This window comes from Aythya ferina, assembly GCF_964211825.1.
Source record: "Aythya ferina genome assembly, chromosome: 1".
NCBI classification, from domain to species: Eukaryota; Metazoa; Chordata; class Aves; order Anseriformes; family Anatidae; genus Aythya; species Aythya ferina.
In genome coordinates this window covers 81,376,196-81,397,335 of record NC_140296.1, presented here as the reverse complement: position 1 = coordinate 81,397,335, position 21,140 = coordinate 81,376,196, and positions in this window count along the sequence as shown.

Below are 21,140 nucleotides of genomic sequence, written 5' to 3'. Positions count from 1 at the left end.
AGATGATTTGTTTCCTTTGGATTTGCTGGACTTTGGAAGAGAAGTAGTTTTCTAGGATCTTCCAGATGTTTTCTTTCTAGCAGTGACAGAAAAATGGATTAAGAAGCTATGGTTTCTGTTTGCTATTCTGATTGCTTTAGAATCATAAAATTCCTGTATTATTATTTGGAAAACACTGAAGGGCCAAGATGCTACTGAATTTATAATGTAATTTTTCCTCGTTGAGTTTTATCCCTTCATGTCATTTGTCTCCATGCTTCCAGTTATTTTATGTATTTTGTCTAGTCCTCAAAGTAATCAATGTTACAACAGGGAGAGGAACACTGCTGCTGAAAAGGCTGCCTTCATTTACGTAGTGAACTCTTGGGAGAAAAGAGATGTTATTTTACCATAGTGGGTTAGCCCAACTGCTGTAGGATTATTTGAACTTAGCTTTGCTCAGTTTGAAACTCTCAAAATGTTGTGAGGAAAGGTTTTGTCAGCATTCTGTTACCATCAGAATCATCAATAATTATTCTTTGAATATGGGCTTTTGGGAGATCTCTGACCTAAAATGAAGTATCTAAAGGCACATACAAGGTTACAGTCTGTAAACACATTAGGAGTTCACTCTTTGACTCGTCATTTGAAGTTTCATTTAAAGTTGTGGGTTCCCCATCTGTGGAGGTGTTCAAGGCCAGGCTGATGGGGCCTTGGCCAACCTGATCTAGTGGGTGGCATCTCTGCCTACAGCAGGGGGCTGGAGTTAGATGTTCTTTAAGGTCCCTTCCAGCCCAAGCTATTCTATGATTCCGTGATTCTATTCTCTACTTGGTCATGGCTAAAACGTCTGATAAAGTATCATGCCCAGTTTTGAGTGAAGTATAACATGCTTTGAATAAAGACATGAACTCACTGGAGAAAATCCAGATGAAAAGAATGCTAGTGATCAGTAGCCTGGAAGATAGGACCAAGAAAAAAGTGCTAAAGAATGGATATTGCGTCATCCGAAGAAAATTTTGGGGAGAATTGGTTAATGATTCTTAAATATGAAATTGTCATACAGGAAAGAAACCCTGTGAAGAGGGCAGGAATTGAGGTCCAAAGCTAGCAAGAGCTGAGATGCAGGTAGGCTGCGTGGAGCGTGCAACTCAGCAAAAGGGTAGGTGAGGAACTGGACCTGGGCTTCTTGCCACTGGACATTTCTGAGAACAGGTTAGTTAAATACCTGTCAGGAATGCTCTAGATTTAGTTAATTTTACGGCAACAGTATTAATTAGATTATATTTCTTCCAGCTTTCTTGTCTGTGGTTCGGCATATGGAAGAGACTTTGTTAAAGGAGCTACAGTTCTCTGAAGTCCTAGCTGCTTCCCCCTCTCGGGGCTACCTGCACCTCAGTTTTATTAGATTAAAACACGGTGGGTGTAAGGGAAAAAATAAGGCGTTTGTAGGACAAGGGCCGTAAGGTGGCACTGCAGCACAGGGGATAGGACAACCCGCTACCGTTCCTCCTACATCCAGTAGCTACCAAAAACCTATCGAGAGCCCCAACAGTGACTCAAACCCTTTCAGCAGTAAGGCACTGGAGGTTGCTTAGTTACTTGAGAAAGTATTAGGATAATGTTAAGGGAACAAACTGAAAATAAACTTGTTATATTACAGAAAGGGTGTGACAGCTTGGTACTGCTTCCCCAGTTGCATCTAGGCTGTTTGCTTCCTTTCCCTGAGCACAAGAAGCTGGTGGCTTATACCAAATCTGTTGCTGTTGCCCACAGTCCTGTCTCCCTTGGGGGAAGGGGTGCCTAGTTTAGGTTGGTCCTCCAGTAATTTTGATGTTTATCTAGTTTTAATGAAGCTCCTAGACTGGAAGGGAGTCAAATTTATACAACCGTCCCCACAACAAAGAAACTCAACTGTACTGGTTGCAAAGCTTTTGGCACCACCGAAAAATCCAAGCTGCTTCTATAGCATACGGCAAGGGTCACCTGTCACAAAAAGGTTTGGTGCCAGACCTGCATGATCTGAAGCCAAATTGTCTCTGACAGCCCCCAGTGGATTCTGATTCATCCTTTGCTTTCTCTGGTTGAGTAATGATAGAGTGCCACTTGACTTAGCATGCATGCGTCTGGATCCATGTGCAGAAAATCTGCAAATAATTATGTGAGGGAATGTTTTGTTTATGAAAGCAGATCAAACAAATAACAGAATTAAGGATGATCTTTAATTTGGCTTCCTGAGCTTTGATACCAAAATACACTCTTGCCCATTTGTGGAAGACTTATGAATAAAACCCAACTCTCTAATCCCACGCTTTAAAAAATTCTTCTCTCTCTTTTTTTTTTTTTTTTTCCTGTTATGACTAAGAACGTTCAAAATTACCCTCAATTATGCAATTAAGACTACTCCAAATGCGTACAAATGGAAAGGGATGTGTGGAGTGAATTGAGTAAGAACATAGAGTTTCTTCAGGATGATTGAAAAGCATTTGAATGCAAGAATTTAAGGGAACTTTGTCTTTCACCAAACTGCTGAATCTCTTCTGGTAATCTGCATGTGACTTTCTACATGACTAGAATGAGTCTTGCATTGTTACTTTGTTCCTAGGTTTTAAAATGAAGTGTAGCTTTGTTAGAGCTCAGTTTAGTGTTACCTCATCATGAGCATTACAGTCAATATTTGTACTTTTTTTTTTTTTCTAAATGTTGTTTTCTTGTTTTAGCATTAAATGAGTTCACCACACAACTCTGGCATGGAAACAAAGAATATTTTGGCTGTATAACTAGTTTTCTTTTGAAAAAGAAGTTTGAAGTTTGCTTAGAGTGCCATCTGTCATGATAGCATCCAGGCAAGTCCTGAACAAATGACCAAACACAGAAACACAGCACTACATCAAAACTTATCAAGCAAGACTGAGCTGGCAACGCAAAATTTGGAGATGTGTCCAGGGCTAGGGGCAGGAAGGGGTGGACAACCGAGCTGAGTTTGTGGCTCACGAGGCCTGGGTGGAGATGGGGAGCATGGACAGTGTGCCCTGCCCGAGGAGCACTGCTGTCCTGTGGACACCCAGCACGGCCTTCCAGGGCACAGGCAAAATGAGCACCAGGCCATGACCATTGTGTTGCCTCTGGCAGTCAGCTGTCCTAGGCAAAGCCCAGCTTTGCTTATGTTTCTGGCTGGTCCTGAACAAATGTGGCTTTTGATTCCAGCTGTGTATCTCCCCAGTGTGTATCACTTGCCTACAAGCAAGGAGTCTGCCTGAAGAACCATGGGGTGCTTCAAACGTAGACTTACTTGCCATAATATTCACTGTAAAGCCACAGGAGTGGGAGGAAGACGGGAATGCCTCTTCAGAAAGCAGGTGGTGCAGGCCAGGAAGGGTTACCTGTGCATCTACCATCTCGATGAGAACAAGATTTGCCATTTTGGTTCTTACTTTTTAGGTTTTCCCCAGACACAGTCAAAATCAATAAAAATCTCCTATTGATTTCTATATGCAACTCAAACCCATTGTGTATTAGCTTCCAAACGTATCAATGTGCATATATTTGCAGTCATATATACAGGTCTATAACACTCTGACATAATGCAGGCAAATCATTTAAAGATTGTAAAAATATGCAAAAGTCCTATGTTCAAAATTTGGAAGGCATGATTAAGTTTAGCTGTTCTTAAACAAGTAAACATGACAAAGAATTCCTTCTTGGGTACAGACAAACTGTTTTAAAGTGTTTGTTAATCTTACGGTCTGCCATATAAGGCAATATTTATTTGCTTTTGTCTGACTAACTTCAACTGCTTTAGAGTCACAGGTACTTTAAACAACAATTATGCCTTGGATCTTTCTACCATATGATACCATGTCCCTTTGCTCTGCTTTGTCTTCAAGCATCTGTCTCGTACTTCACAAACAAGCAGTGTTCCCCTGATCCTTCAGCAGCTAGAATCCAGTAGTCTCTTTCTGATGCCATGTAATGCAGCTGAGGGCAAATTTTCTTTCCCATTAGAAACCTCAATAGTCACTCATTTGCTTTAAATTATGCTTGTTGGAACATTTTCTCTCTCTCTCTCTCTCTTTTTTTTTTTTTTTTGCAGGTGGCTTTTTTTCTCCTCAAACAAAACTGCTGTTTCAAATGAGTTTGATTTACATATTAACCAAATAAAACAAGCTTGTAAAATTCTGCTACCCATTTACCTGAAGCAAGTACATTTTGATAAGGAAACAGACCAGCTGATAGAGTGGGTACAGACAAGGAAAATTCTTGTGTTATATTTTTCTATGGCAGTCTGACAGTAATTTTCAGCAAGGCTGATAGCGATTTCTTTTATTCTCCTGTGACATGGGTTCATTCTTTTTTCCATTAATTTTTCATCATTTTTTTCAGTTAGTGTAGATGAGCAGACTAAGCATCTGGTTAAGTAAATTTCCACAAAGAATCTGCCAAACTGAAATACACAGTCTTAAGATTTTAAGGGTTGATAGATATATCTTGCTTGTTTTTTTTTGTTGTTGTTTTGTTTTTGTTTTTGTTTTGTTTTGTTTTTGCATGCATTTTATATGTTTTTTCCCCAGAGTTTAACTTCTAAAACCATTTTAAGCTATTCTAATTGCAACATAGAGTCTGCTCTTCAGATATTCAGCTCAATCAATGCTTTGAAAAAATCTTAAGATTTATGTTGGAAAAAATAGTCAAGTAAGCCTATTTTAGAGCACATTAAGACCACACATCAGTTTCCAATACTAACAATCCTGACAGAGTTCTAATAGAGAAAACTCATTGGTAGTAATCACAGTTGTCTGTCAGAAATAGGCAGTGATGAAACCAGGAGATGCACAATATTTGAATATTATTTTTCCCTACTTTTGTTCTTGGGAACATTGCTGAAATGGAGAAAGAAAAGACTAGTCTACAGATTTGGTATATTGGGTCATGATAGTGTGGCCACATTTGAAAAGCTAGTAAGGAAAGATGGATGCAGAGAAGTTGTGACAGAACATTTCTTAGTGGCTGGAAACGTGTTTGAGACAAGTGATCCAGCTGGCTTACCCAGATTGGTGTAAATGTTGTAGATTGCCAGCAGGGGTGTTTTATAGCTCTTCTAAGAGAAGTTTAGCCAAAAGAGCAGATCAGAAAACAGAAGCAAAGGAAATCTGAGCCAGTGTAAGTTTTCCTGTTATCTTTCCAGACTTTCTGAACACATAGATTTGGTCAGCTGAAGAGCTCCCTCATTCATCCTGCACACTTCTTTCCATGCTTTTATAGCAGAAGATGTAGAAATATAAAGCGGTGGTGCTGCAGGGTGTTGATTCAGTTGATTTTCATTCTGTTTTGTCTTAACCTGGTGTTGATCTTGGCCTACACATAACTGATTTTTTATGAAGACTTGTGTAGTCTGAAGGTTGCTCATTAGCTGTACATCAAAGGACATTCAATTATTCCAGGAAGGGAATGGAATAAAATAGCCAACAATTTGCCTCTAAATTGGCCTTTCCTGGACAGTGCATAGGAATAACTTCTTCATTTCTCCCATCGCGTGTGGTTTTGATTCAGCTATGCCCCAGTAGCAATAGACCATGGCTGCAAAAGGCATATCGTGAGGAAGACTGAAACATTTTGCAGAGAACGGAATGCCTTGGATCAACCTAAGTGTTGGACCCTGAAGCTGCAGCGCTGTCCTCATAAGTGTAATTAATTCTCATGTTAATTTGTTAGAGTTAATGTGAGCCCCACAATGACACTGAGAGGAGCACTTGAGGCTATTACTATAGCATTTTATATTACAGGCTCTTTTTTTTTTTTTTTTTTTTTTTTTTTAAATAAAGCGTCAGCCCCATGAAAACCCGGGTAAGACAGTATCGCCCTCTGAGAGACTCATTACCGCTTAGATCAGGGCTACTGAACGGTTTAGTGGGACAGATGCCAGTTTGGGACAAATCTGCTGTCCATTTGAGCTGCTCTCTCAATTCACTTGTTGCTCATCAAAGAAAAGGTCCAAGCATGTGCAGTCACAGTAGGAAGTCTGACCTGTTAAAAGGCTGAATGAAGTCATCCCCCAAGCTGCCAGCTGCCTTCTCTGATATAGACTGTTACGCTGTGGTAGTATTTCTTACCAAGCCTCTGTCTTGCAAGGCCATTATCCCTTCCATAGCTGAAAAACTGAGTGGACGAGCACTTTTTGCAAAAGGAGAGATTTTTGTTAACAAGACTATCTATCAGCATCAGGGAAGTCACCGGTATTTGTCAGCATTTGTAATACCAGATGACAAATCTAAGAATATATTGAGTATATGAAAAATCCAAACAGAAGGAATCCTGGCATCCAAACTGGAGTTTCTAACAATACATTTTCTCAAGCCATTGCTACAACATTCATTCATTGTGAAAACAAAGGACTGAGTCCTCTTCTTGCGTGTACAAAACTACACTGTTGTCAGTAGGATGCTCATAAACAAGAAAAGCCGTGCATCTGCTTGCCCTGAAGGGTTCTTGAAAAATCTCTAGGCAGTCAGGTGGTTAGGTTCTTAATAGATGACACTTGATGTTGTCAAACTGAAATTTGTTATCATTATAAATGCAATATAAATACATTCAGGCTTGTTCCAGAAATGCATTATTGTGTCATAAGCCTTGTGGAAACAGCCCTTCTGCATTTAAGGATGTAATGATATTAATTTGATTACTCCTCTAAGAAATGGCCACTCAAGTAAGTAAAAACAGCAGACCGGAATCCATCTATTTCAGACAGTTGGAACATAATGAAAATTGATTGTGAGTTTCATGCCCTTTTTTGATGTTCTTTTTCCCATCAGTTGAACTTTGCTCATGTCAGGGAAGTGATTTGTGGACTTTTGCTGGTGGGAGTAAGTCCTGTGAAATTGTATACAAGTAATGACTGCTTAACATTATTCCCCAAAATGGAGCTTCATTAAGGATAAATCAGAATAATCCACATTTTGAATAGATTTTTAAAAATAGATAATCTTTTGTCACAGCAATACAATATCATATGGAGATACTTATCATATAGAGATACCCAAGTATCTCTATATCATATCATATCATATCATATCAAGATACTCAAGTATGTAAACCAAGTGATCTGTGTACCAGAAGAAATTCAGATATGCTAACAGATTTCTTTATCATCTTGCTATTTTGCACTCTTTGTTTGAGCTAGCTTGGGAATTTTGTGTAGCAGCTGTGCTGTATTTGTGTGTGCATATGTGCATACATAAAACTGTACACAAACAGTATGGATTGCCCCTTGGGAAAAAAGTTTGAAGATGTCATTAGTTATGCTCTTAATTAAATGATGAGAACTTTCCAGTCTTTGCATACAGTCTTTCTCAGACAAGAGTCCAATATGCACAAAAACAGAAAAAGGAGGGAGGAGCAGGGTCCCACCTGCACAGAGTGTATAGACAGAGCAAAGGCACATAGAGAACAGGTTTGCAAAATGTGGCTGAGCAGTGACAGGTTTTCTCTTGGAGGCCATCCTGTGACAATAGCCATCCACTGGATTACTAAAGCCTTGTGATTTCATGCAAAACTTCATATTAAAGATAGGACTTAATTGGGGGTGAAATAAAATAAATAAATAAATAAATAAATAAAAAGAATTCAAAGTTATTTAAGAAGAACAATTTAACATAAGAAACCAAAAGCCATAAGAATTGCCAGAGCTGCGAGATCAAGTGAAAGGATTCACAGGATTAGCTGAAAAATGATGGGATCATCTTACGTAGTTTTGTGTATCTAGAAGTGAGACATGCTGTTTGAGCTCATTATTTAGACTTTTTGGTCACTGAAGAGAGGTAAACAAATCTACAGAATGGCTGGCTTTACCCTAAAATATTTATCATCAATAAAATAAGTGACAGTCTGGAAGAGACTGTTTTAGAGTAGGTACCTAATTTGAAACAGATGTATGTAGGTGAGATGAACCACATGTAACAAGATCATGATAGAAAAGAAAGATAGGAGTTAAGCATTAGTTTGTACTAAGTAGAATAGAACAGAAAATGTTAAAGGGCCCTATCAACCATGAAAACAAACACCTTGGCGTCAGTGTTACAACTTCAAAGCAATGCACGCTTGCAACGCGTCAACAATTAGAGCCAAGTTCAGAGCAAAGAAAGGTTAGTAGGTAGGTTTCATTGGTGCGTTAGTATTCATTGAAATATCAGATGTTACAGATTCTGCTTTCAACATTTATTTATTTATTTTCCATTTAACGAGAAATAGAAGCTCAAAAAGAATCTGGGAATTCTGTCATGCCCATCTTTTGCCTGCTCCTGGAGTACCATTTTCATTTCCTTTTTTCATAGCTCCTGTTGAACAAGCAAAACCCACCCCACAGTATCCTTTTAATGGATTTCAGGATTTCAGTCTTTTTTTTTTTTTTTTTTTTTTTTTTTCTTTGTTCTGGGCAGTACTGAAATGAAACAGATACCTTTAGTAGATTTTTAAAAGCATACTAAAAAAGAAGGGGAATTTTACCATCCTGTGAGTTTCTGACTGTGTCAAATGCTACCTAGGCTGAAACTCATGCAGGAGTTTGGCAGGAGTTTGGTTTAGTTGCTAGACATACAGAAATCTTGTTATTTCTTTACTATAATTACAGATACTAACGCAGATATCCTCCATCTCCAGTCAACAATGGAAAAGAGATCTCTGAAAAGACTGTGCTAAGGTATCCTTGGTTCCTCGGACTTTGGTACATTGCTTCTCAAACCATCTCTTCTCCATGTAGTCAAGGGCAAGAGTCTACCCTTGCCTCCCAGCTGTTAGTGTTGCTTTGCACACTGCAATAGAGAGATTCTTGGAGTACATTTTACAACATGCTGATCTCCCTCTCTGAAATAAGTCACATCACTGAGTTTAGTAACTCTGCTTTTTGGAACCTGGACTTGGTTTCTTCAGCTGGTACTTAGCAAAATAAAGCCATTCCAGTCATGGAGGGCTAATAAATAAGCAAGGGGGATATGTGTGATTAATAGCTTCCCAATCTGACAAAGCTGCACCACCAGCATTTTTTTTAACTGAAGATTAAACTGCTTCTAAAAATCTTTACGTTTCCAGCCTCTGGTAGATAATAAGTATAATGGAAATCAGAGTGAAGTTCTCTGGCCTGACTGCCAAATTAGCCCCAGTCCCGCAAGCACTTTTGCAGAAGCTTAACATTACAACCAGGAACAGACCCATTATGGTTCTGCTCATTTTCATAAATCCAAGCATATGTTTAAGTGATTGCACTCTTGCGGGGGAGGAGAGAGGCAGGATAAAAGGAAATCCTAAATTGTTTCAATCCCCTTCATTTTTTCATTTACAAATTGGATTGGAGGGAGCTTTCATGTGCCATATGGCCTAATTTGCAACAGGATGGATTTTATCAACACCTACAAGAAGTCCTGCTTCTTCTGTTTATGTGAATTGGCACAAAATAACAGTCTCCAAGGAATCCCTGAACTTTGGCTTTCTTATCTGAAAAAAAAGTTATATACTACCAGAGAGGAGACATTTAGTTGTGATTTACTGCTCCCTTTCAGGTCACAACTAATATACAGAAATGCTAACTGCTATTTTGGCAGGGAACATCCTGCCTTTTCTAGCAGAAAATTAAGACACTGGTACAGAATGGACTTGAGCATCAAGCACCACTTCAGCTTACTTTGGGGAGAACTGTGTGAGAATATCTGACATTTGGCAGTTCTTCAAGAACCAATGGCTAGAAAATTTGAACTACATTATTCCACCAAAGAAAAAGCATGCATGTTTAACAGTGTCAATAATCACACTGAAATACAAATTACACACAAATAATTACACCGAGAGAAGCATGGTGTTCTCGAACTGAAACTCCCAAAGTGCTTTCCAGAGCCAAACACAAGCTATTAGACTCAATATATGAGTTGCATTCCTTGGATGACATTATACAAGAAATCAGGCTGATGGTGTAATGACTTTACAATCTATACACCTGCAAGATTTAATTGGCCAAATTTCTGCAGTCCATGTGGACATCCTTGCAGATTTCAGTTACATTATTAACATTTATTAAAGTGAGAGAAATAAATTGCAATTTATCTTCTTCTCCTTTTTACCCTTGCATATTGTCTCCATATGTTGCAATGGAGAAGACAAAGCCATTATTTCATCTCCTTTTCTGAGGAAGCATTCTACTTGACAGTGTCAATGAATCACAGTTTGTTAGGGTGGCCCCTGCAAGTCCACTTGGAAAGGCTCATGAGATTACTGTGGTTGCAATTTGCCCATTAGAGATGGGATAAAAATAGGCTGCCCAGCTGTCAAGATATATAGAGTTATATGTGAAAATGTACTTTCTTTTTTTTTTTTTTTTTTTTTTGGTCAGAAAATGATATCAATCAGTTACTTTAAGCTGAGAACAAAAATAATATATTTATTGACCCATTTATTTGTAACTCTGATATCCTGCATAAGTCATTCATTAAACCTCCCCTAAGTTTGACTGTTAAGGAAGCAAATGTATTTTATCATCTGGTTTTATTTTGAGGAAATTATGGCTCAATTTTAAGACATTTATGATAAATGTCTTAAATGAAATTTGGAGGGAAAGTAGCGTTAAATCATATTCCAAACAGCAATTCCAAGACAATGTCGTTATTAAAATTCTGAATGTTATCAATGTGTTGGCTTTATTAAGATAAATTTGACATTACATTTGGGGTTACCAGTCTGTGGCTGGAGTTGTAGATTTATTTTTAAAGGAGATGACATAACATCTGCAATGCAAAGTGTGCTCTCATTCTGCTTTCAGCAAATTCATCCAACGTAGCTCTGACTGCACAGAAAATTACACTGGTGCAAAAATAATCTACCCTAAGGTTTCCTCTGGTTGCTGATTTACAGACTCAGAGACTCAGGCTATGCAGTGTACTTTAAAATATAAATCTACAATTCATGCAGCTGCTTCCACAGACTAGTAACCTCAAATGCATCTTATTAAATGCACTGTGTTAATAATTTACTTAATTTAAACCATTACTGTGAATTGCTGTTTGGAATACAATTTAATTTTACTTTTCCTCAAATTTGCCTTTACAATGACTTAAAAATGTGTCATACCTCCTCCCCCTCCCCAATCACTTGACAAAATATATTTGATCCTTTACTAATCAATGTCTAAAGCTTTTTTTTTTTTTTTTTTTTTTTTTTTCATTCGTACAAGATGAGCCAGATCAGTTTGGCCAGGAAAAAGTTTCTCCTTCTACATCTTCACCAGTTTAAGTCCCAGTGCAATCAGAGTTTCTCCAGACTGATGCTGGTTTCATGAAGGCAGAACAAGACTCACTTCACACAGTGCATATCACTCCACTGTGCATATAGTACAAATGAATTTTATCTATTTTGGCATTGTTGATCTTCAATAGTTTCCCAAGGGAAACACAAATCCCTGGATACTGAATTTAAATTATAGTGCCAGTGAGCTTGGCTTTTATTGTCCCACTTGAAGACCTTTCAGAAGCAGTCAACAAATCCCCAGGGGCCTGTGGGACACGGTGTGAAAACCACTGCACTGAAGGCTCTGAGAGGAAATAATTGCCAGCCTGTACTGGCCTGGTTGAGATCTCTGTCTCTTTTCTGCACAGCACAAGGCAGCGTCAGCTCCCTCATTTCCACTGCTGCAGCCACACTGGAAGAGCAGGACTACTGATCCACCACAAACAGAGCATAACCGAAGTACTTATAATCAAAAATGCATGGAAGAGGGAGAAACCTGATTCCAGACAATTTCTTATTTCCAGTCTCTGAGCAGCACACACCATTTTAGAGCCTATTTCCAAAACAGCGTGCTTCCTCCTCAGCACAGGCGTTGACTCAGCTAAGGAATGTATTCCATTACAGCCTCGCTGGCTTGCCTTGTAACTTCATGTAGAACCAGTTAGTTGCTGTGGTGACAAGGACCAACAAACAGAAAAAAAATAAAAAAAAATCTCTAACTCTTTCAGGACTGGTCAGAGCAGTTTAACGACAGCATGCATGCTTAAAACTTTAAAACTTTCTTGTTTTGTACCCTTCTAAAAGGAGGTTCAACCCTTCCAGTTGTCCCTAATGACAAACTGGACCACAGTTAATCTCGGTGAAATGCCACTGGCTTTTGGAGAGGTAGGTGAAGGTTTGTTGGTGTGGACAATGCTCATTCAGTGCCAACATCAGTACAATCCTGAAATCAACTGTAACATTCAATGGGGGTGTTTGAAAAATAAGGTATGAGAAATACAATATTACATTGTTCTAAGAAAGAGGTACAAACTGCCTGAAAATTCACAACAAAAAATAAAGATCATAGCAATGTTCACTATTGCTTTAATTTTTTAATTTTCAACAATTTCAGAAAAAGCATAGTGTGGGATGCAAACTATGAGAAAGTGGAAATTTCTCACTTTAAAGAGAGAAAATGTTTCTCAAGTCTCTTATTCAGTTTTGAGCTTGGTTATGTTTGGCTCGGCAGATACAGCCCAGTCGTAACATGATGGGCATAAGTTGTGGTTCAGTGGCTGCAAGGATGCTGGGCTGTTACCTGCTCTATGCTGAGGGAGCTGGCACTTATACATATGCATATATATGCCTGTAAGTACAGGTATTTGTATGCAGGTGTGTGGACACATTTTGTTAATATAAGCTGTACTATTATTGTTATAGTTAGGTAATTCTCATCCTATTACTTTTATTGCTATATTAGTTAATTTATTGCGTACCCTCAAGAGACTTCATTAACATTGGCAGGATAAGCCTAAAGGCTGTTGTGATGTCTAGACAAAAGGAATTAAAGACACAGCAGAAATACTTACTCAATATTTCCCTTCCATGGGAAGTTTCTGTCTCACTCTTACTAGCCTTTTAATGTAGCTGTATTAAGGATTTAATGCAATAACCAATGTGTGCTGTAATGGAATAAGTGTAAGCATTTCACATGTATTTACAGTTGGGCAGACTCTCCCTGCCTAATATTCAAGCCAATTTAATGTTGTGGGCTTGAAATTAAACCATGAATGTTAATTCTCTAGGACTGGCATTGCAAATGACAAAAAAAAAAAAAAAAAAAAAAAAAAAAAAAAAAAAAAGAAGAAGATGAAGTAGAAGAAGAAGAAGAAGAAGAAGAGGAAGAAGAGGAAGAGGAAGAAGAGGAAGAAGAAGAAGAAAGCCCACACACCACATCAGTTAGACCATACTATGGAATTCTAATACTAATTCTAATACTAAGCAAAAATTTGGGGTATTTCTTTGTGGGAAATGTAATCCAAGCAAGATCCAGGGACACATGGATTCTAGGGCCAGAAAGGACCAGTACAGTAAAAATCTTGTTTGAGTTCATACCAAAGCACCAGACAAAACACCGTATCATGACAAGAATTAATGGGAGGAGGCACTGACAGCTCTTTTCTCAAACTTAGGTCTTGATTTCTCTTCTGTTACATCTTCCAAGTTATTTACATTTTGGTGTCTTTACATTTTGGTGCCTTCTACAAAAAGGTTCTGAGATTAGTAAAGGAAAGCCAAAAATGTCAGAAGATCGTCATAAGAAGTCAGGACAAAAGAGGAATGGAAGATAAAAGTACACTTCAGACAAAATAGGGGGGAGGGATCTGACAGAGTGTGGAAGTCCAGCAGAGTATGAGTTGGAAAAGGGAAATGTCAGATGGTCTAAGAGGTTTTGAAAAGTTTCCATACTTATGAAGATTGATCTGAGTGAAACTAGTCTGAGTGTCTAAGAAATATCTTCATTAAAATATTCACTGTTGGTTCAGACTGAGTAGACTGTCCTCCCTGGGGCTGTGTAGGAAGTGTTTTGGAAGAACAGCTTAATTAACATTAAAGACAAACAACAACAACAAAATGCTATTGCCATCCCTTCCCTTCTTTCTTGAGTGAAGCCACCTGCTTCATCTCTTTCCTTTCACTGTCTTTCTCCATCCCAGCTTGGAACATCCTACATTGCTTTACAGAAGGCTCCAACGTCTGCTGTGTCACTGCTGGGCTCTGTGCCTAAAGGCTGATGGTTTTTTTGGCAACATCCTGTTGCTTCCACCCCATACCTTCCAATGCTTGCACTATGGCCAGCTAGGTCTAACCTACTGTTCTAAGTACTACACCTTCCTCTGCTGATTGATTATGTATCTTAAAATCTGACGACATGGAAGGAAAAATAAAGGTTGCTTGGCTTTAGAGTTCCACTTATTTCTGTCTTTTCCAGCAGACAAAAGAATGTAGTCAAAACCAGAAGGAGAAGGAATTTAGAAGACTGAATACCAGAGTTTTATTGTCCAGATCTGTGGATGTAAGAGAACATAAGCTAAAAGAGCAATATATAACTAATGAAATGAAACTTAGAAGAAAAGAGTGAAGCAGAAGTGGAGAGCTTAGAGAAAGATACCTAGTTTATATAGGCTGTATTGTTAAAAAGTTAAAGGTGCATTTTGTTCTGAAAGCTAGGAATACTTTTCTCAAAAAAAGATAAAAATTCCAGCATGACCTGGATTTCGAAAAATCTTTCCCTGGCCTTCCTAGCGAAGACACTCAGTGGTGGCTGGGAGGCTGTTTGACAGCCTGGAGCACGGGGCTTAAAATGATCTGTTTTTTTCAGGACTATTTTGAAGTTAGAGCCTACAGTGTAGAGCAAGCAAACCACAGAATGCATGTAATCCAAAACCAAAGCCATGAACTAATTTACTAATGCAACCAAATACAGGAATATTCACAATGCCTGTGTATGCTGGGGTAAACAGTACCCAAAGTCTTTATCAAAGACACAGATTTCCATATAAATTCTCAAAACACATGCTTGTGTAAATATATATGTCACACACATTTTTTAAATAATTGAAATGAGGATAATAATGCAAAAGAAAATGAGACACCTGAATGTTTCCATAGCCAATTAATTTAAATTTATTTATCACAGTTCCTCCCTGATTCTTGTGCCAATGTTGAAAACTGATGTAATGGAAATGTTGTGGTAAATTTTGAAGAGATAATAACAGATAATAACATGATAAAAGCTTACATTGGCTATTTCTCTTGTGGTCCTCTTTGAAGGATTGGTACATTTTTCAGAGGAATGGCTTCAAGATGTCTGCAGGCTCAGGAAGGCAAAATATAATGGAGAAGAGGAGGCTCAGGGGAGACCTCATTGCTCTCTACAACTACCTGAAAGGAAGGTGTGGGGAGCTGGGAGTTGGCCTCTTCTCACACATAATTAGCTAGAGGACTAGAGGGAATGGCCTCAAGTTGTGCCAGAGGAGGTTCAGGTTGGAAATTAGAGACATTTCTTCTCAGAAGAGCAGTCAGGCATTGAAGCGGGTTGCCCAGGGAGGTGGTGGAGTCACCGTCCCTGGGGGTGTTCAAGGAAAGGTTGGACGTGGTGCTTGGGGACAGTGGGTGACATTGGTAGGGGGACGGTTAGACCAGGTGATCTTGGAGGTCTTTTCCAACCTTGATGATTCTGTGATGATCTAGTGGACCGGAGGTATTATTGTCATAATGGTAACCAATAAATACACCTATCTTTGTAACCATATTTACCTGGGTGATTACAAGAGCAACTACCTCTGTGGAGGAGTTTTCATGTGAAATCAACTGTGGAAGTGAAGACTCTACTGGGACTTGAAAGAAAAGTTACTTTAAAAAGGACTTAAAAACAAGTTTGAGTAAACTATTTTATTCTTTGAACAATAGTAAGTCTCTCCATCTACCCAATAAAAAGATAAACATTTAAACCAAAAATATAGGTGTGTAATACTTCGCATAATTAATAGCTAGAACAAGTTAACTGTATTCTTATTCAACATTTCAGCGCTCTAGAAAAGCAGTATGACCTTTGCATTATTCTTGGACGGTGCTCAAATGAAAAAGTAGACAAACCTAAACACTGAAAATAACCACTATAATCTTCAGATAAATGCTGGCCAGTGGTACCTGTGTATAGTTGTCCTTTGCCCCAATCTCTGAGAAAATGAGTCCAATTCACCCTAGCATCTGAATGCTTCAGGTTTTACCTACTAACATACTTCTGTTTTACAGATTGTTTTTGTTCTTGGCTTTCTTTTCCGAAGTGAAGTCTGGAATTTTCCTGGACAACTCTAATCCTGAAAAAGTTCTATTAAAAGATTTAGTACAGTTAAGGGACAAATAAGTTTGTGTTAAATATGTAGTGAAGTCAGCTAAAGCGGTTAACATTTCCTACAGGTCTTAAGTAATGTTTGAGAATCTTTTCTCTCTGCTTTTGAATTTAAGTTCCCAAGGCAACTCCCTGCTGTAATACTGAGGATATCCAAGAGATGATTCTTCTGACAGTCCAGCTTACTCTGCAAGAAACAAGTTCACTGTCTATTTCCAGGATTATTCTGGGAAATGAGAAGCACATATAGGATTGAAAGAAATATTAGTTTAGATTCTTCACTGTAATATATGAAACTTAAAGACTATTAAAAATACTATTTTCTATGGACTGGTCCAGTTTCTTGACACATACTGGTCTAAGTGGCATCCTGACTCTCACATTTACTCCACATCTTCCCCCAGATAATACACAAGACTGTCTCTCTGTGCATTGTTTTTTTTTTTTTTGTTTGTTTGTTTTTTTTTTGTTTGTTTGTTTGTTTTTGTGTGTGTGTGTGTTTTTGTTTGTTTGTTTGTTTTTCCAATTACAAGTGTCTGGATTGTAAATCAAACATGAAACTGATAGAAAATTGGTGCTTTATGGCTCACTAGACAAATGTGATGAAGTACACCCTGTCACAGCCATTCACCGTTTTGATTTTCATTTCTAGTTTTCCACAAGTGCCAGCACATGCTTTCATGGTGTCATTCTGTAATTTGGTGCTAAATATGCATCCGTATCCTCAGCAACTTTGCCTGATTCTGCTCTTTTTTTAATATACTATTCACAATGCTTTTCACAATGTCTTTGCTCATATGAAACTGAATGTAAATATACATGGACATATATAAGTACACACAGAAATGTGAGGTTTTAGCTATGTTTTGTTTGTTTGTTTCTTCCTAAAACAGTTGTGGATGTTTTAATATTGCAGCAATGAGCAATTATTACTGTGATGCTTCTAAATGAAATTGCAGCTAGCGCTAACTGTTCCTTCTGACAGGGGTCTGTGAAAATACTGTGCTGGCATCCTTCTGTATGAATGTGCTGAATTACTTTCTCTTGTGTCTCCTTCTCAGCAGAAGTTCTGGCAGTCATAGTCTACATTTCCTCTAAATTCACGCAAGTGTTTTTTTTTTTTTTTCTTTTTTTTCTGGCTTTTTAAAACCAATGACCAGGTGTCGTATAGTCAAGCTCCAAAATGTGCTTTATTCCACGTTTATCAATGCTCTGAAGAGTTTTTCTAATTAATACCATGCTCAGTTTACAAACCAGACATTTGTAATTGAAAAATATAATGTGTAAATATGGGAAACAGAGACAGTATGTTTATTTGCTGGGTGAGAAAGTTGCATGAGACTGAGGTATTTGACTCTGTGGTATGCATTTTATGTGCATGACTCCCACCAGCCTTCCATAAGTGATATGTGAAACTTTTTATATGCATGAATTATGTTTCGGGTTGTCTATTCTTGTATAAGCCACTGGAATTTATTATTATAGTTTCTCTCACATCATCTATTGACTTTAATGATCCCCTCAATTTCTCAAACATATTATTCACAAATGAATTCTTTATTTAGTAGTCATAGTTGCATACCAGGGCTGCCAAGTTGCTTGTTCAGGTAGTTTAGGCAAGTATTTTTCTATAAACAGCAAATTCCATCATAGTGATCAACTATTTTTCTTCTCTTCCAACTACTTGCTGATGTTATTTTAAAATTCAAAATGTTCAAATAAAAGGATGCCAAGTGTTGGGCTTTCAGATATTAAATAAATTGGAAAGTTGGCAACTCTCTCGAATAAGAAGTTTGTACTACCTCATTCATCTATATTCCCAAACTTGTGATTTCAGACTTTTCTGTTTTAGTCTTTACCAACTCTTTAATTCTGTAGGGAAGTGAAATATTCACTCACAAATTTTGTTTTTCTGAAAGCAAACTGTTGCTATAGCAATATGTGATGTCTACAGCTCTAACTACAATGGAGGCTAAAGGAGAGTAAGATATTTTAGGATGTAAATCATTCCTGTAGAATCACTGAACATGATGTTTAATAAATAAAAGAGACTGGAGTTAAATTTAATTGGAAGCTTTCCTGTTACTGAAAATGCTCTTTCTTAAATGGAATCTGCCAGTTCATGTGCTGAGATGGTATTTATTTTTAAATAAATATTTAAATCTCTCTTCCAGGGACACCATACATATTTTTTTCTTTAACTGTGTTCTTACATCTGCATAACTTAGCAGATGAGTATGGCTCTGAAATACACAAAGGTATGATCCATAGGAAGACAGTGACCCATGTTTGTCTTGCCTAGAGCACTTCTTCTGCATGCTCTGGGGCAGCTTCGCTGCAGAGGAGGACTAACAGAGGGGAAAGATGTGTTTGTCTGAGGGCAGCACTCCATTCCCATCTGGTGGCCAGGCACTCCTAATCAGGCAGCAGTTCCCATTGCCGCATAACACTGGTAAATGTTCCCTGCTATCAGTGCAATGTTGTGGGAGAGAGGGAAATTGGCCAACAAATGAGAGTTAGCTTTACTCTGTGCAGGGACATTTGACTGAGTGAAATGCAATCCATCTGCAGAAACAAACAAATAAACATTATTTCTTTTATGACTATATACATCACAGCAAATACTTGCCTTCATCTGGTGTTCCAGCCTACAGACGTCCCCCAGCCTACACCATCTTCCAGCCCTCTGGCTAAGTGACACTCACACAGGATTGAAACCATTTAACATGATGGCATTTAAAAGCATCTACTTACAGGTCCATATAAACTATATAACAGAGCACAGACATCAGATATTCCTCAGGCTAGCAGCAACCTGGCCAGATTCAGGACTGGAGGCAATATTTTGTAATTGCAGACTGTATTCAGGTTAATTAGCTTTGCTAAGAAGTGGGACTAATTTAACTAAGGGAAGTGTTGCAAGCTATAGAGCTTTCTGGAGAGTGTGATGCCACATGGCTATAGTAAAACTGCTGGAAGCTAGTTCACATGTTTTTGCTCCATACATTGTGGCACAGTGTAAGACATTACCCTTCGATCCCAAAAAGTGTGCAATTGTGCACAGAGATACCATGAAGTAATGGGCTAAGGCATTTGCATACCTTTACCTCCTTCAACCTCAGAACCGGATTTTGTAACTGTTATATTAAATGTCATTCCACAATAAAGCACTGTTGGTTCCAGCAGCAAGGTGTTATTCAGCATTGTGGGAGACTCTAGTCAAAGGTGGGCAGTTATTTTCTTCACTTTTTGTTCCCAACAAGTCAATGAGAATGCAAGTGTCTTCCCTCTTAAACAGGATTTGGCTGATGTCTGCATGTTGGTCCATCTAATTAGGGCAGCATATCCATAAGAAGGAGTCTAAGAAAATTGTTAGGTTTAGAATTAGTAACCAAATTTAAAACAAAACATGTATTTTCAGTTTTGCAGTCCTAATATTAATATAACGAACAACAAAAATTAAAACATTATTCTTCAACTGATAGCTTAAATTCAAGTATAGGACACCATCAAAAATAAGCAACTACTTCCCAAGTTTGTATAGTACAAAGTGAAGCTTCTATAAAACTGCCACGGTGTCATAAAGATGACACTGTGAGGTAAGTTTTTACTTTAATGACAACAATTGTAAATATTTATCCAAATAGAAAAGACATGCTCATTTAACACCTTGACTACTCTATTTGGGAAGTAAAAGTTCTCTTTTTTTTTTTCTTTTTACATACAGTACTTAACAAATAACATATAGATAGCCTGTCAGCAACGTAGAGTTACTAACCAACCCTAGAATATACTTATTTCACGTAATTCTCGGAATAGTGAAACACATTTCACATTTGAAAAACACATTTGGGTAGAGAAGTTTAAGAAGTTGAAATAAAGAGTTTTTGCAACATATTCTATTCTTTTTTTCTGTAACCCGTCAACCACTCTCCATGGTGTGGAAACTCTCACTTTAATATTTTTCTGCAGTCAACTTGTATGTCTTAGACCTGTAGTGAGAACAGTTATACCATACTGCTGTGGCCCAGCCTCCTCTTCCAGGACAGGTTCAACCCTTCTTGAGCTATTTTGAAGGGACTACTTTGAACTTGCTTGTTAATAATGGAAAATTTATATATATAATGGAAATTATATATAAATTATATAAAAATAAATTTATATAATAACAGTAATTTTTATATGCAATACGTAGACTCCCTACTTAGTTCTCATTTACAAGTCCCTTTCTTAGTTTACCAGAGCTTTTTTTTCCCCCATGAGTTCATAATATTGTGTTTTTCACATAAATAGAGTTTAAATCTATCTGTTGCCAGGGAAGCAAGTACTGTCTATAGTTACAAAGCTCAAATGTTGATAGGTGTTCGGTTCAGGTGCTGGAATAGGCAAAAACTTGTTCAGGTAAATCTTACTGGTCTGATTTCCAAACTGGATTGCTGAAATACAGCTGTTCCAATGGCCTGTCTGAAGTGGTGGTCATTCTTGGGGAATCTCATACTGAATTACATAGATACAGATAGATAATGCTAATTACAGTTCATATAGTTAGAATATATTGTTTCAGTAAAAACTACAATTTTGACTAATTTGCTCAGAAAAATAAATCATTTCATTGGAAATATCTGTGGTTTCCTACAAACTGGAAACATGTAGAAACCTGTAGCACATACCAATATTTTGAAGATACGTGGTGAAATACTTCACATCTTTATATTTTATAATATGATTTATTTTTTTATATGCTGTTGTTTTTAATGTTTCTTCTTCTAAAACTACTTAGGAGTACAATCAGACATTAGGGAGAGCGCAACGTAATGCAGATGACCTTCTTAAAACAGAAAGCGATTAATAATGAAAAGAAATGGCTTACAAAACACTTCTAATCTCAAAATGTGTGTGCCCAGGCTCTGAGGTAGACATATTACTGTGCAAAGGGAACTGGATTTGTTCACACGGAATCCTTTCTGAAGATGGCGTTCCAATCTGATGCCTGTGGGGTGAT